At 37.5% G+C, this 17,553-nt stretch overlaps 1 non-coding gene across 1 annotated transcript; it reads left to right on the forward strand.

Annotated features, from left to right (window-relative positions):
* Positions 1-3,912: 3,912 nt before the first annotated feature.
* On the forward strand, positions 3,913-4,019 carry LOC121208994 (small nucleolar RNA R71). Its single transcript, XR_005904112.1, has one exon. It is a non-coding gene; the product is annotated as a small nucleolar RNA R71 (small nucleolar RNA).
* Positions 4,020-17,553: the final 13,534 nt, after the last annotated feature.

Genomic DNA, 17,553 nt, shown 5'->3' on the forward strand with positions numbered 1-17,553 from the left:
TCTTACTTTTATTTTTACTTTCGTATATAAAAAAAAGAAAATTGAAAGAAAAACAATAAACAAACAAAGAACTTAAGATGAGAATAGACAAAAGAAACCTCTTTTGCTTTGATCTTTGATTAATCTCCAAAAACTTGCCTTTCCAAAAAACAAAAACAACCCCCTTCTAACATAGTCTTGAATGGCTTTTATAGCCAAATTTTACAAATAAATTTTTGTAAGCAAGTAGAGTGGTTGGGGTAGTTTAGGTGGCTAAGGTGGGTGGCCAACAAGGGTGGTGGAGTAGGTGGGATTAGGGTTTTTCTTTTTCTGATTTTTTTTTGGGGTTGGGTTAGTGTTTTAGGCTAAGTTTTGGGTTTGTATTGGGTTTTAATTGGGTAGTTGGGTTATGTTTATTTGGGCCCAAAATTGGGCTTGTACACCTAGACTTGGGGAAACAAATAATTTAATTTCTTAAAAATCAACTTATCATGCTTGATTCTCTAATGTCTTAAAGTTTAAATAATCAATGTATAAATCCCTATGTCTTAATTCAAAATATATCAATCAAAATCATAAATCAATTAAAATTTATCCTAAATATGATATGCGAGTTTTTCATGAGAACAAGGTGATTATTCCAGGATCTTTTTCTGATAGTGAAATAAATACCCCCACACTTAAGATGTACATTGCCCTCAATGTACAATGATAGATGTTAGAGAATAAAAATAAGATAGGGAGAGAAGTGAAACTTCCTGTATGATGAATTCCTTGAACTTAGAGTTTTGGAGAGTGATCGGTTTGAGAGTGGAGGAGGATACTCCGACAGTCGTAGAGGTTCATTAGGCCATAAGTCCTGCGCCAAAAGAATATTATATCTAGTGGTAGCTATGGTCGTGGTCGAGCAGGACATGGCAGTCGTGGAGAACCTTCCCCGATGGAGTTGTAGTTCCTATGTGATGATGAGCTTAGGAGTTCTATATAACTGTGATAAAATTAGGAACTTTTTAGGAGATATTAGGAAGTATAAGGATTCGAAAAGAAATAACTACAATAAAGAATAAAAATAAAATTTTAAAATCTAATAAAAATAACAGAAATTGTTTCAATAATAAATAAAATAGAAAATAATAAATAAATATTTCTAAACATCTTCATCGCTGGATGGTTCGCGAGGTAGGACTGGCAATGAGATGGGAAGGTGCTGACAACTCTGCTGTAGAGTAGCATCAATGTTGTCAAATTGTTGAAAACACTGAAGCTCGAATCGGGTGAGGTGCTCAGAGATGTTAGCATATAAAGCTACCATATGAACTGGATGAGAGGGTAGTGGTGGCTGAGAATAGGGATCAGGGAGTGGAGAAGGGGAGATTTCAGCTAGGGCTTTTGAAAGGAAGAAGAAAATGAACAGTGATTTTCTTATATAGGGGAGGGCCACACGGCCTAGGGCCACGCCTGTTTACTTATGAGGGTGAGCCCGTGTGTTTCGAATTTTACAATTTTAGGTTGTGATTGGCTATTCTCCCATGCCCGTGTGTCTTGGACGTGTGTGGTACACGGCCGAATGGCACGGGCGTGTCACACGCCTGTGTCGAAGAAATAGAATTGAGCCTTGTCCCTGGCACGCCCGTGGTTTTCTATCCCTACGCCTGTGTTTTTCCTATCAAGTTCACCCACGGCCATGTCGCATGGCCGTGGGGATTTATCGCACCCCGTGTTTTGGGGAAATCATGTCCTGCTTCAACATGGCTGTATCGTACGACCATGTCTCTTCCCCTGTTTGGCCATGGCTTTAGGCACGCCCGTGTGCTTGGCCTTATGTGCTGAAAAACTTTGCAATTCAAAGACTAAGTTAATTGATTCGAAGTGTGAGAAGTTAAAAATAAAGAAATCAAAATATGTTAGTGCTCGGGTTGCCTTTCGAGAAGCGATTATTTATAGTCTAAGCTCGACTTACCTCTCCATTGATTTATCATGGTGGTTTGAGGAGTTCATACTCCTCGTTCTTGCTGTCAATCTTAAAATAAGGTTTTAATCGGGTGTTGTTTACCTTAAAAGTGCCGAACTTGGGATGACTCACCTCAACCGTACCGAATGGGAAAATACTGAGTACCGTAAGAGGGATTTCCTCATTTGGTGTGGTAGTGACAATGTGGGGATCTGCGGCATCCAATAAGACTTTACGCCAACCTGAAGTTGAATAGGAGAGGTATCGAGCTTGTTTTGGCGTAGTTTCGATTTATCATGTGTTCTCGGTTTGTGTGCTCGCCATTCATCTAGCTCCTCTATTTGCCTTCGTTCCTCATGGGTGTCTTTGTTCTCTACATGATAATAGTGCACTGTCTCTGTTGTCTTGGTTCGAGGGGGTTCCTGCAAGGATGATTGAGTATTAGTTTTATCATCGATAGGTTTATAGCGTTATCTTGAGTTTTAAAGGTTTTGACTGAGTCGTGTGCTTGAAGTGTTATTGCATTGTCACCTGCATGAAGTGTTAGCTCTCCTGTGCTTACATTAATAATGGTTCTGGCAGTTGCTAAAAAGGGTCGTCCTAAAATTAAAGGTACCTCGTTATCGTCATCCATATCTAAGACGACAAAGTCTACTAGGTAAACAAACTTATCAATTTTAACGAGAACATCTTCAATAATACCCTTAGGAAATCTAACTATTTTGTTAGCCAATTGTATGATCATCCTAGTCTGTTTGGGTTTACCGAGACTGAGTCGTTTAAACATTTTATAGGGCATAACATTTATCCTTGCCCCTAGATTAGCTAAAGCATTATTCACAGATTAACTACCAATTAAGCAAGGAATTGTAAAACTCCCTGGATCTTTCAATTTGTTAGGTAGCTTATTCTTTAGAATAACTGAGCAGACTGCATTGAGTTCCACATACGATGTAGTGTCTAATTTCCTTTTATTGCTCAGAAGTTCCTTTAAGAATTTTACTGAGTTGGGCATCTGCGAAAGAACTTCAATAAAGGGTAAGTTAATATGTAATTTCTTTAAGAGTTTGAAAAACTTATCGAATTATTCTTCTGTTCTGTCTTTTGTCATCGCTTTAGGATATGGCACACGAGGTTCATGATTCGTACTTACCTGTTTGGGATTATTATTGTTTACCTCTTCTCGTCCTTTATTCATCGCGTTGTTTTGCTGTATTTCTGGCTTGGGTGCAATGAGTCTGTCCATATTTTGAGTGCTAATTGCATTGAGGTGTTCCCTCGGATTAGGTTCAGTATTACTTGGTAAGCTACCTTGTGGTCATTCGGAGATTAGTTTGGACAGTTGGCCTATCTGAGTTTCACGTCCTTGGATCGATGCTTGTTGATTCTTAAGTACTGTCTCGATATTTTGGAAACGGGTTTCTGACACTGAGATGAATTTAGAAATCATCTCCTCAAGGTTTGGTTTCTTCTTTTGTTGATAAGGTGGCTGTTGAAAACCCTGAGGATTTTGTGGCTTTTGATTCCCTTGACCACCCCAAGAGAAATTTGGGTGGTTCCTCCAACCTGCATTATAGGTATTACTGTATGGGTTATTTTGAGATCTAAAGTTATTGTTACCCATATAGTTGACTTGTTTTTCTTCAGTTGTAGGATTGAAGGATTGGTATTCTGAATGCACACCTCCTCCGCTTGAGTCACACCTTATTACTGGATGTATCTGCGTAGAACCAAGAAAACTATCATCAATCTTTTTATTGAGAAGTTTTACCTGATTAGAGAGCATGGTGACACCGATTGTTTTTGTTGGCTTTGTCATCATAACTTGCCACTGATAGTTGTTCAGTGACATCTCCTCTATGAATTCATAGGCATCTTCCGGTGTTTTATTGTTGATGGTTCCGCCAGCAGCTGCGTCAATCATTTTTCTTGTTGAGGGATTCACACCATTGTAGAACGTTTGAACTTGCAGCCAAAGCGGTAACTCATGGTGAGGGCACCTTCTCAGTAAGTCCTTGTATCTCTCCCATGCATCGTAAAGTGTTTCTTAATCCATCTACACAAAAGAAGAGATATCATTACGTAATTTAGCTGTTTTAGCTGGCTGAAAATATTTTAGTAAAAATTTCTCAGTCATTTGTTCCCAAGTAGTGATAGACCCTCGTGGTAACGAGTTCAAGCACCGCTTGGCTTTGTTTCTCAATGAAAAGGGAAATAACCGAAGACGAATGGCATCATTAGAAACGCCATTGATTTTGAATGTATCGTAAAATTCAAGAAAATTCACCAAGTGCGTGTTGGGATCCTCATCCTGCAAACCATCAAACTGAACAAACTGTTGTATCATCTGAATTGTGTTAAGTTTTAGTTTGAAATTATTCGTAGCAATAGCAAGTCTAGCTGTACTAGACTCAGTTCCTGTTAAAGAAGGTTTAGCATAGTCATACATAGTACGTGGAGTAGGATTTTGATTAGCTGCAATTGCAGGAGGCAATTGATCGCCTGGGTTTTTGGCCATCTCTGCAGTTGGGGTTTGAGTATCGTTTTCTCGTTCGTTTTCCGTGTATTGTAAACTACGCCTTATTTCTCTTTGATTTCTACGAACTATTCGATCGATTTCTTCGTCAAAAAGTAATGGTCCTGATGGGTTTCTTCTAGTCATAAACTATAAAAATCTGCCAAGAGAGAGAAAAAGTAAATTAATAAATAATAAAATAAAATTGCAAGAAAAATAAATGGCTAAAGTAATAAAAATTTAGTGTTCCTAATCAATTCCCCGGCAACGACGCCAAAAACTTGATCGCGTGATTCGTAACAAGTAACAAATATTTATAATGAAGATCAAACCTAGACTAACTATTATCACGACGAAAAGGCAAGCACACCTATCGAATAATAGTATAGTAATGGCAAGACCGGGATATCGTACCCAAGGGAACCAAAAGTACTAGTAATAACTACCTTTTTATTATCTAGCCTAAGTATAAAAGTGTTTGTTTTAATTAACTAATTATTTAAACTAAGAATGCACAGAGAAAAGAATTGGGGAATTGCTTTTGGGAAAATCGATTGACTTGAGAGAATACCTAAGGAAAAATCCACCTAGACTTTACTTGTTATTCTGGCTCCGAATCGGATGATTTATTCATTCAACTTGTTCCATAGAGATCCCTAAGTTGTGTTATTATCCCTATTCAAGACTAATAACGTCTAATCCCTAGATTGAATAACCGAGACTTTTCTCTAATTAACACTCTAAGGTTGCATTAACTCGATCTATGGATCCCCTTATTAGGTTTCACCCTAATCCGGCAAAATCTTGTCACCCTATTTCTAGGCGCACAATCAACTCCGCTTAATTATGGAAAATGTACTCTTAAACAGGGTCTATTCCTCCTCTAAATAAGAGTATGTCTTGAATTAGTATCCTGGGATATCAAAACAAGAATTAAGTACACATAATTAAGAACAAGTTAAATATTTATCATACGATTCAGAAAACAATAACAAGATTCGTCTTAGGTTTCATTCCCCTTAGGTGTCTAAGGGGTTTAGTTCAGAATAAAATAAGAGTACATCTCAAAGTATAAAAATAACAAAACATAAAGAAAACCCAAAACTCCTGAAGGGGAATTGAGAAGAGATCTTCAGTCTTGATGATGAATCCGACTTCTGAGACGGATCGATCGGCTTCCTTGGGGTAATTCCTTACCCCTCTTCTCCATCTCCCTTTTTCTCCTCCTCCAGTGCGTATTTATAGGCTTTGGAATGCCTAGAAACCCTCCAAAGTGGCCTTTTCCGAATTGGACTTAACTTGGGGTTAGCAGGGACACGCCCGCGTGACATGGCCGTGTGACATGATTGCCAGGCCGTGTTCGATCCGTTAAATTGCACACGAGCGTGTGGGTCAATGGCCAGGCCGTGTGAATCATGAAAGCCTTGGTCGACACCCTCGAAAGACACGGGCGTGTGAGCTACCCGTGTGGCAAGGCTTAAGACGTGTCATCTTCTCGATTTGGTCCGTTTTGTCCCTTTTTGGCTCCTTTTTACTCTTGGTGCTTTCCTGAGTACAAAACATGAAATTAAAGCATTAGGAACATCAAATTCACTAATTCTAATGAGAAATCATCTACAAAATGCATTAAACATGGGGTAAAAATATGTATAATTTACGGTTTATCAATGACCACACGGCCTACACATACGGGCGTGTGACCCTCCAAAACAAGAAAATTTTCTTAGTGTCACAAAAGTTTTGAAAGTTCTCGGTTTAGTCCCGAACCACACCCAATGTACGTTTTGGGCCTCGTGGGCCCGTATAAGGGATGAGATGCATGTTTATGAATGGTCTTAAATTGAATGAAATTTTATGGTCCGGTTTTGTATGAATGTTTATGTGTGAGTCCGGTAACGCCTCGGACCCTGTCCCAGTGTCAGATACGGGTAAGGGGTGTTACAACCAGACCTGAAGACAACTAAAACATGTCATTACCAAAACACATTAGAATGTTCACAAGTCTATAACCACACCTTAAGACAACTACTCATTCATCTAAACCACACCAAGGTATCATATACCAAAACACAATAGAATGCTCACACTACTCATTATCAAAGCAATCATTTATAGGTCATAACATACACCTAATCTAATTCATTTCAAGCACATTCATACCAACCTACATGACATTTACCACTTCATGTTCACATACACAGGCTTACTTAAAGTTTAACAAATATACCACAAGGACTATCATTCAAACATCCAGTGTACCAAACATCCCAAATAGCTATGAAATATAACATCATATCTATTGGCCCTATTACATGCCATATAAGCCAAATGTTTACAAAATCTACCAAAAGAGTCCTCAAGATAGTGAGATTTTACGAGTTGATTTGATCTCCTGTCCACAAATTGTAATCTACAAGAAAAGGGAGAAGACAAAACTAAGCTTACAAAATCTTAGTAAGTTCAATGATTAGATGATAATCTTACCGGATTTAAACATAACAAAACAATATAGAAGAATAAGAAATTAAGTTCCTATCAATCACAACTCACAATAGGTGAGTATTGAACAATACAATAATTCAAAACGTATTCCATATTACTATTATTTCAACTTTTCGAAAACACTATACTTGGATAATTCATGTCATCAAAATGCGACATGATAAATTGTCATAAACCAAGTTATCGTTCTAATAATATCTCATCTTAGGTAATCAAAAGGGTATCACTCATTTGAGTTAACTTTAGATTTTTAACCGGCTCATGATGCTACTCACACAAGCTGCAGAAAATCTACAACACATGCAGGATCTCAAGCCATTGCTACGGTCTGTATCACTAGTACATAGCTCAAAAGCTATTAAATTATCACCGGTCCAAAGCCTACTATTTTAGGTACACCACGTACTCACTATACTCATTTATTATTTAAACATTCAATAGATAAAATACAACATTAGATGAAATTTAAATAATCTGGTAATATGTAAGAATTGTTAGTATGAACTTACCAGACTGATTTGCAGCAATAACCAAAGTACATAGACTACTCAACTACTTTGTCCTTTCTTTGATTATCAACATGTTCTTAATCTAAAATAATAATTTCATTTCAATTAACTAAATCAATAGCAATATTACATCATTTTATACAATTAGGTCTTTTTAGAAATTTTTACAAAATTACCCTCCGACATTTTACTTTTGTGAAATTTAGTCCCTAAGCCCAACACATGCAAATTAACTATTTTTACTTACATTTAAGCTTGGCCGAATATATAAGGGCCTCTCTATAGCTCCTATTTGATGTTAGTTCACATCAAGTCCTCGTGGTTTATCACTTTTAGCAATTTAGTCCTTTAACATTAAAATCTTCAAAAACCACTTTACAAAATAGTCTTAACTAACAACAAAACTCAATTATCTTTCATAAAACTTCATGAATAACTCAAACTCATCAATGGAAAATTTTGAAACATTTGAAAGTTTTACAAATTAGTCCTAATTAAACTAATACGAGCTAAAAAACATAAAAATTATTAAAAATGGGCAAGATTTGCTCACTTAATCATAAAGCCAAGGCTTGGCCTCATGTTCTTCCTCCTTCTGTAGGGTTTTCGATTCTAAACTTAACGAAGAAGATGATATTTTCATTTTTATTTTTGTTCTTATCATTTATTTGACTAAGTACTAATTTACCCTTTTATTATATAATCAAATTTCATGCCTTTTCAACACCTAAACCCATCCATTACAACTCCTTTCGCATAAATCACCCTATTAGTCCTTTTAATTACCTTTCCATAGCTATTTAGTAACTTAAACTAATAGAAGTCAACTTTCACAACTTTTATGATTTAGTCTTTTTTACTTAATTAACTATTTAAACGATAAAATTTCATAACCAAATTTTAATATGACACTAATGAACTTATCAATATTATTAATATTTCCATATTGACACGTCAGAGTTGTGGTCCCGAAACCACTATTTTTGAAACCATTGAGAAACGGGCTATTATAATTGAGGTTTGGCCAGATAGATAAGTTCGTGTGGTGAGGGGATAATACAGGGGAATATTTGGTAAAAAGTGGATACAAGTGGCTTATGGCCAAGGGTGGGGATGGGGAAGTAATTGTTGCTATAGACTAGAATATAGATTTGAAAGCTTCTTACACAAAACTTTGGAAACATAATGTCACTAGTAAAATTAAGTTTACATGCTGGAAAATCGCTAATTTTTTTGCCTACTCTTAATAATCTTGTCATTTGGAGCGTGGCAAGAGGGAGTTGGTGTCTTGTTTGCCAAGGGGCTAAAGAATCAATCAAGCACTTGTTTCGAGAGTGTCTAGTCATGGTCTAGGTTTTGTGAGATTTGGAGGTGTCATTTTCCTCATCCAACAATGAAAACAATTGCAAGCGATGGTTAGCTAAATAGTTCATTAACAATACAATGGACACATGTAGATTATGGATGGCCATGTTTTGAGCATTCTGGTTTAATCTAAATAGAGTCTACAATGAAGGAATTAATCAAATTGTGAATGGGCTAGTTATGTTTATAAACTCTTATATGCAAGAGGTAAATAGTTTGGAACATGTATTGCCACAATTACAACAGGCATATGGCCTCATTTGGGAATCGCCAACAATGAATTCAATGAATGTAACACCCTTTACCCGTATCTGACACCGAGACAGCGTTCGAGGCATTATTGGACTTAAACATAAACAAACACACAAAATCGAGATATAATGTAATATCCTGATTTTGGGCCTAGTCAGAATAGCGGTTTCGTGACCACAAAATCCGAGATAGAAATAATTATTTTATGATTATTTTGAGGTCTATGATATGATTTCATGATTGTGTGAAAATTTCGTGAAGAAATTTTATGTATAAAGTGCTTAAATTGAAATTAGGGACTAAATCGAATAATTTGTAAAACTTGCATTCTAGAAGTTGCTAGTATGAAATTGTTTTGAAATATTAATTAGGTCTTAAATAGCAATTTTACCAATTTCTAAGTCTATGGACAAAAATTGGACGTGGATGGAATTTTTGGAAAGTTTAGTAGTAAGGGCATTTTGGTCATTTAGGGGCAAAATGAATTAAAATACAAAATTAAAAGCCAATTTTGCTCATCTTCAACCCCATGGCCGAATATAGCAAGGAGAAACCATGGCTAGGGTTTTTCAAGCTTCCAAGCTCGATTGTAAGTCCGTTCTAGCCTCATTTTTAATATTTTTTTACGTTTTTGGAGTCCTGGTAGCTCGATTAAGCTTATGCTAGCAATAATTCAACCTAGAGTTCATATTTGGAAAAATACCCATAGGTGAAATTTGTGTATTTTGGTATTTTATGATAGAATATGAGGTTTTGAATTATGTTAGACAACTTGTACTACTCGGTTTTAAGTGAAAACGAGCAAAAGGGTTTAATCGGTAAAAATACCTAATAGTCATAAGTACATGTTAGAGTGAGAATTTGATGTTACCATAGAAGGGAAAAATGATCAGCATGTCATAAAACATAAGAAAATAGGCTGAAATTTAATTTACGAGCTTTGGGGCAAAAGTGTAAATATGTGAAAGTTTAGAGGCAAAACTGTAATTTTGCCAAAATATGATTTTGGGTCAATTTGTATAATGTGAGTCCTAATTAGACTATATTTTAAATGATAGAGCAAGGAAAACTAAAATTCGGGCTAAAATGGGGAAAATACCAAGTTGTGGACGAAATGGTAAAAGTAGCCATTTTCGCATACGAGGTAAGTTCATGTGTAAATGTAGTAACATAATTGTCATTTTAAGCAATTTAATGTTGTTTATATGATATGATGCTGATTATTATCATGAAATATTATGCTTTGTGGTTATTGTTGAATAATATGAAATTATGTGAATTACTTGATGAGTATGAACTATCACCGAGTATCGGTTCCGATATTCCGTGGAAGACGGAAAAGATGTGAGATCGAGGAAAAAATCCCGTTTGAACCTAAGGATTAGATTAGGATACAAGTGACATGTCACTAGGATGGTTGAGCATCACTATAAACCGTAAACTCCTTCCCAGGCTCTGGCTGAATCAATACAAGGGCCTCAGTTAAAACCTTCTTAAGTTTTTCAAAACTCTCTTACTGCTTATCCGTCCAAACAAACTGTACTCCCTTTGTTAACAACTTAGTTAACGGTGTAGCAATTACTGAAAAGCCCTCAACAAATCGCCTATAGTATCCTACCAAGCCCAGGAAACATCAAATTTTCGACACTGACTTGGGTGTTTTCCAGTCTAACACTGCTTCAATTTTTTGGGGATCCACCTTAGTCCCCTCGGCTGACACCACATGTCCTAGAAAAGTAACCTCCCTTAGCCAAAATTCACACTTACTGAATTTGGCATACAACTGTTTCTCCTTCAAAGTCTGCAACAAAATCCTTAAGTGTGCATCATGCTCATCCTCATCTTTTGAGTACTCCAAAATGTCATCTATAAAGACTACCACAAACCGATCGAAGTAGGGTTGGAAAACCCGATTCATGAGATCCATAAAAGCAGTAGGTGCATTCGTTAACCCAAATGGCATCACCAAAAACTCGTAGTGCCCATAACGAGTTCTGAAAGCTGTCTTATGAACATCTACCTCCTTAACCCTCAATTGGTGATACCCCGATCGTAGATCAATCTTCAAGAAAACGGACGCTTCCCTAAACTGATTGAAAAGATTATCGATTCTCAGCAAAGGGTACTTATTTTTAATAGTTAACTTGTTTAACTGTCAATAGTCGATGCACATTCGTAAGGTTCCATCCTTCTTCTTTGCGAATAACACCAGTGCTCCTTATGGAGATACACTTGGCCGTATGAATCCTCGATCCAACAATTCTTGAATCTTTGCCTTAAGTTCCACCAACTCCTTTGGTGCCATCCGATAAGGAGCGATAGACACTGGAGCCGTCCCAGGTAACAACTCGATTCCAAATTCCACTTCTGTGTTGGGTGGCAACTTAGGCAGCTCCTCGGGAAAAACATCTGAAAATTCCCTAACTATTTTCAACTCCTTAACAGTAGGGCTCTTCGCCTCCGTATTACTAATATAAGCCAAAAAGGCTTTGCATCCCTTCCATACTAACTTCTCAGCCCTTAATGCCGAAATCACATTCGACAGATAGTTTCGACGTTTACCAATCACCACCACTTCTTTATCCTCTGCCGTTCTTAACACAATTTGCTTTGCAGTGCAATCCAAGGTGGCTCGGTGCTTCACCAGCCAATCGATACCCAAGATTAAGTCAAACTCGCTAAACAACAGCTGCATCAAATCCACTAAAAAGGTAACCCCTTGGACTACTAAGGGTACCTCCCTAAACAACTTAGTCACTTCTACTGACTGCCCTAACGGACTTATCACAGTTATCTCATTCGCAGTAATTCCAAACATATCACCCAAAGATTCAATCATATTGCATGCAACATATGAATGCGTTGATCCAATATCAATCAATGTTGTGTAAGGTAACTCATATATAAAAAACATACCCGTTATCACATCTGGGGCATCACGATCTTCTCGGTGATGAGCAGCATAAACCAAAGCTAGCTGTCTCGCCTCAACATGGCTTGCATTTCTGCCTGGTGCTCTACGTCCTTATCCATTGCCATTACCGCCCCTGGCCTGCCCACGATCCTTTGGCGGTAGCTGACCACCCCTTGGTGGCTGAACACGACCTTGGCCTACTACTAGCTCTCGACCTAGCATTCAGAGGCAATCCTTGATCCTATCCTCCATAGACCCACAAGTGAAACAAGCTCCCATTCTCTTCCAACACTCGCCACTGTGGCTTATCCCACAATCAGCACAAGGTGGCACCCTTGGATTAGCAGCAGGGGGCCCTGCTCTAATTGGCGTGTTATTTCTAGCCCTAGCCCTAGGCCTCTGATCGCGATTTTCGTGTGACAGGTTTTAAATATTTATAATTAATCGTTCTTGAAATTAACTATTATCACGATGTAGGCAAGTGTACCTATCGAACAACAGTATAGTTTTAGCAAGACCGAATTGTCGAACCCAAAGGAACTAAAAGTACTAGTAATGACTGTCTTTCTATTATCTAGCCTAAGAATAAAAGGGGTTTGTTTTAACTAACTAATTATCTAAACGAATAATGCACAGAAAATAGAATTGGGGAATTACTTTTGGAAAAACGATTGAATTAAGACAATACCTAAGGAAAAATCCACCTAGACTTCACTTGTTATTCTGACTCCGTATCAGACGATTTATTCATTTAACTTATTCTGTTGAGATCCTTAAATTATGTTATTATCCCTATTCAAGACTAATAACGTCTAATCCCTAGATTGAATAATTGAGACTTTTCTCTAATTAACACCTTAGGGCTGTATTAACTCGATCTATGGATCCCCTTATTAGGTTTCAACCTAATCCAGCAAAATCTTGTAACCCTATCTCTAGGCGCACAATCAACTCCGCTTAATTATGACAAATGTACTCTTAGATGGGGTCTATTCCTCCTCTGAATAAGAGCTTATCTTGAATTAGTATCCTGGGATATCAAAACAAGAATTAAAAACACATAATTAATAACAAGTTAAATATTTATCATACAATTCAGAAAATAATAACAAGATTCATCTTAGGTTTCATTCCCCTCAGGTATTTAGGGGATTTAGTTCATAACTAAAAAGGAAAACATCTCAGAAGAATAATGAATACAAAACATAAAGAAAACCCAAAACTCCTGAAGGGAAATTGAGGGGAGATCTTCAGTCTTGATGGTGAATTCGTCTTCTGAGATGGATCAATCGGCTTCCCTTGAGCAGTTCCCTACCTCCTTCTCTCTCTGTGTGTTTTCCTCTTCCTTTAAGGTGTATTTATAGGCTTTAGAATGCCTAAAAACCCTCTAAATTAGCCTTTTCCGAATTAGACTCAACTTGGGATCGATAGGGACACGTCCGTGTGCCACACTTGTGTGAGTCGTGCTTCGATTCTACCAGATTGACACGACCGTATGGTCTATCCGTGTGATGAAGTCCAGGCCGTGTTGATCTCGTACTTTGGCCTATTTTCTCCATTTTTGGCCCGTTTCTCGTTTCTTTCGCTCTTCTATTCTCACTTAAGTATAAAATATGAAATTAAGGCATTAGGAGCATCGAATTCACCAATTCTAAGGAAAAGTCATCCATAAAATGTGTTAAGCATGGGGTAAAAATATGTGTAAATTACGATTTATCAAATACCCCCACATTTAAGTAATTGCTTATCCTCAAGCAAAATTCTCAACTCATAATCAAAATAAATTCTTCTCAACCTATAATTTCTATTGATAATATCTCAAAATAATCCATAGGTAATCATACATTGAAAATTCAACTGAAAGAACATCAAAGTTTCAAATATTCCAAGTTGAGTATTTAGTCATGCAAAACTTTAGGCATCTCCCCTTATCTAAGTGGTTACCTCAATTCGAAATCTCACGGAGTTGAACATCCTCACTAAAGATTCACTCAAATCACTCAAAGTGTTTAAGGACAATGTAAGTAGCACTCATCAGCCAATACGAAAAGTTATTACCATAGGCTTGCATGAAAATCACATCTCCACCACTATAAATTAAGATGATCCATCAATCAAAAGGTCTTTAGAGGGTTGTAACGTGGCTTTGGTTAGGAGGTGTGGTCACAAGCTGAAAGAAACGATTAGAATCGAGATTGAATTGAAAAATCACTTAACTAGAAAAAAGATTTAATCATTACTTGCATATAACAGAGCTTCTTCACAGAATATGAAATTTAAATACTTAAGATCAAAAACAAAAGATTACTACTAATGTGTATACATAATTTTTTTAAGAACAAGTTAAATAACATTGACTAACTATTAAGAACAAGACGTAGTTGAGTAACTATTTCAATTCAAATCTCGACAAAGATAGAGAACAAATTTAATTTATGGAATTTCAACAATAATGGGTTAAGGGTTAATATTAAGGGTAATACAAGAAATGGCTTGTTAGGCTCAAAGGGGTTCATTAGGGGTTAATCGTGGAGGTAGGCTTTTCATGGCATGAATAGGTTAATCCTAAGTGCCTTAATCATTTTGACATATCAAATCAAATGGTATGGTCTTGACATGCATAATCAAGCAAGTTCTAGAATAACAGTTCAATACTAACGGACTCAAAGCAATAATAAAAGTGAGCATGAAAGAATTAATAGATGCTCAAAAGGCTCAAAAATCTCACAAAAATTATGGCTTTTGATGTTTAAAACTTGTGAATTCCAACTCAAAGTAATACCTAAACTTTGGGGAAACAACCTAAAAGTTTAAATTCTTAAAAATCAACTTATCATGCTCGATTATCTAATGACTTAAAGTTTAAACAATCAATGCATAAATGCCTATGTTTTAATTCAAGATATATCAATAAAAGTCATAAATCAATCAAAATTTATCCTAGACATGATATGAGAGCTTTTCAAGAGAACAAGGCAGTCATTTAGGGATTTTTCTGATAATGAAATGAATACCCCCCACACTTAAGATGTACATTGTCCGCAATGTACAAAGATAGATATATAGAAAAGAATATAAAAATAAGTTAGGGAGAGAAGTGAAACTTCCTGAATGATGAATTAATTTCCTTGAACTAGAGTTTTGGAGAATAATCAGCGTGAGGGTGGAGGAGGATACTCCGGTGGTGGTAGAGGTTCATTAGTCCATAAGTCCTGCGCCAGAAGAATATTATATCTAGTGGTGGCTATGGTTGTGGTTAAGCAGGACATGGCAGTCATGGAGAACCTTTCCCGGTGGAGTTTTTAGTTCCTATTTCATGATGAGCTTTGGAGCTTTTTATAACTGTGATAGCATCAGGAACTCTTTTAGAAATATATAAGGAAGAATGATTACTCGGTAGGAAATAGTCGGAATTCAAAATTGTTAAATAAAAATTATAAATCCTAAAAAAATAAGATGAAAGAAAAATAAAAAGTAGTCTTAAAATAAAATAAAAATAAAAACATAAAATAATAAAGAAAAGTTTTTAAACATCTTCATCGCTAGATGGTTCGCGAGGACAGGGTGGCAATGAGATGTGGAGGTGCTGACAGATCTGCTGTAGAGTAGCATCAATGTTGTCAAATCATTGAAAACACTGCTGCTCGAATCGAGTGAGGCGCTCAGAAATGTCAGCTTATGAAGCCGCCACATGAACTGGATGAGAGGGTGGTGGTGGCTGAGACGGTGGGTCCTCGTGTATTGGGGGAACATCATTAGTAATGTCCTCGGGGGTCTCCTCCTCGGTAGATTGGGCGAGATGATATTGAGGAGGGTAGGTTCCTCAGTGCTTTTCGATCATCCTCATGCTTAGCATGCTTGAGATGCCTTGTGGAAACATCTGGCCAATGAGGGTCAATGATGATTCTTGGGCCGCAGTGCGGAGGAGCCCAAAATGTCGAGCCAACCGAGTAACATAGGGGCTAATGGAGATGACCCCCTTCCTATGCCGCTCCGTTTGGTGCTGAATGGTGAGGACAACGAAATAAGCAAGATCGATGACGTGCCCGTGCAACATACCTCGCAGAAAATAGGCATCGTGAGTGTTGACGACTCTAGTGCTCTTTCGCCTTCCTGTAATCGTGTGAGCCAAAATGGCGTGAAGGTACCTCAGAGATGGAGGGAGAACCGATGCCTTGGAGCGGATAGGATTATAGGTGGTTGCATCTGGTACTAGTGTGTCCCAGCACCGTGAAGGACAACGATGGATATGGCGGTTGAGAGTATCTAAGTCATTCTCCCCCTTGAACTCCTCCGTATATAAGCCCAATGTCGTACCGAATTCTAGGACGTTGAGCTAGCGGACTAATTTGCCTAGGCAAAATTTCACTGTGCCCGGATCATTGTAGTTCATCATTACGATCTGAAGATGAAACGTTGAACATAGTTCCATCATGAGCTCGAGATATGTTGGCTCAATGATCTCAAAGAAAAGCGCCGAAGGGTCGGTGGTTAGGAGGGCCCGAATCGCATCAGCCAACTAAACTTGTCCTACTGTAGTCCAGTCGATGTAGTGGCCCACAATTAAAGGTCGGGCTCGAAGTATTTGGAAAATTTCTTCTTGGGGCCCGATGGCGAATTGTAGGAAAGGGTGGCGAATTTTCGCGGTAGGACCCGTAGAAGATGACTCTCCTTTCCTTTTCTTTGAAGCAAGGACAGCAGCCTTTTTACCACGTGAAGATGACATGGTACCTACAATTGGAAACATTAATTCGTCTTGATGAGTAGACAGGGTAAAATGCGACTAAATTCAAGGAGGGAAAATCCATAAATATGTTCAGCCACAACTACTAAGTTTAACTAAAATAATAATTTCAATGGCATCTTTTGTGGCATTAGCATGGTGATATAAGGAAAAATGGCAAAGAATGGAATGCAACATACTATATGAATGAACAGAAATGTTAACACAAGAGGCATGAATATTTCAACTATCCTAACCATGACTATTCACTTCTAACTAATTAAATGGAGTAGAGAAATCATGTAATAAGTAAGAATTTGAACATGAAAAGATAATAACTACTCTAGATATGAAATGTGAGTGATAAAGAGATGAAAAGAACATAATGCATAGTACTATGATAACTTAACATGAAAAATGAGTGCAATTAAAGGGAAAAGAGTAAACAAACGCTAGAAAGGGGAGAATGAGCGTCAAAAATAGAGTTGGAGGTGGCGTACGGGCGTGACGGGGAGGGCGTGTGGACTTGCAGCGGCTAGGGTTAGGGATTTTTGGGTGAAGAAGACAATGAATAGTGCAACCTATTTATAAATTTTGGGGCACACGCCCGTGGTCCCCAATTTTAGCCCGTGTGATTTGCGAATTTTGAATTTGGGTGCTTTTGACATTTAATACACGCCCGTGTTCCTTGGGCGTGTGGGTGCACACGGTCGTGTCGCATGACCATGATTGGCTTCATTTGCTTCTCCTACGTCCGTGTATATGGGCCCACGCCCGTGTTAATTTAACAGGTTCGACCACGGGTGCTAGACACGAGCATGTCGTACGCCCGTGTTAATTTGA

The sequence above is a fragment of the Gossypium hirsutum genome, chromosome A10 (genome assembly GCF_007990345.1).
Source record: "Gossypium hirsutum isolate 1008001.06 chromosome A10, Gossypium_hirsutum_v2.1, whole genome shotgun sequence".
NCBI classification, from domain to species: Eukaryota; Viridiplantae; Streptophyta; class Magnoliopsida; order Malvales; family Malvaceae; genus Gossypium; species Gossypium hirsutum.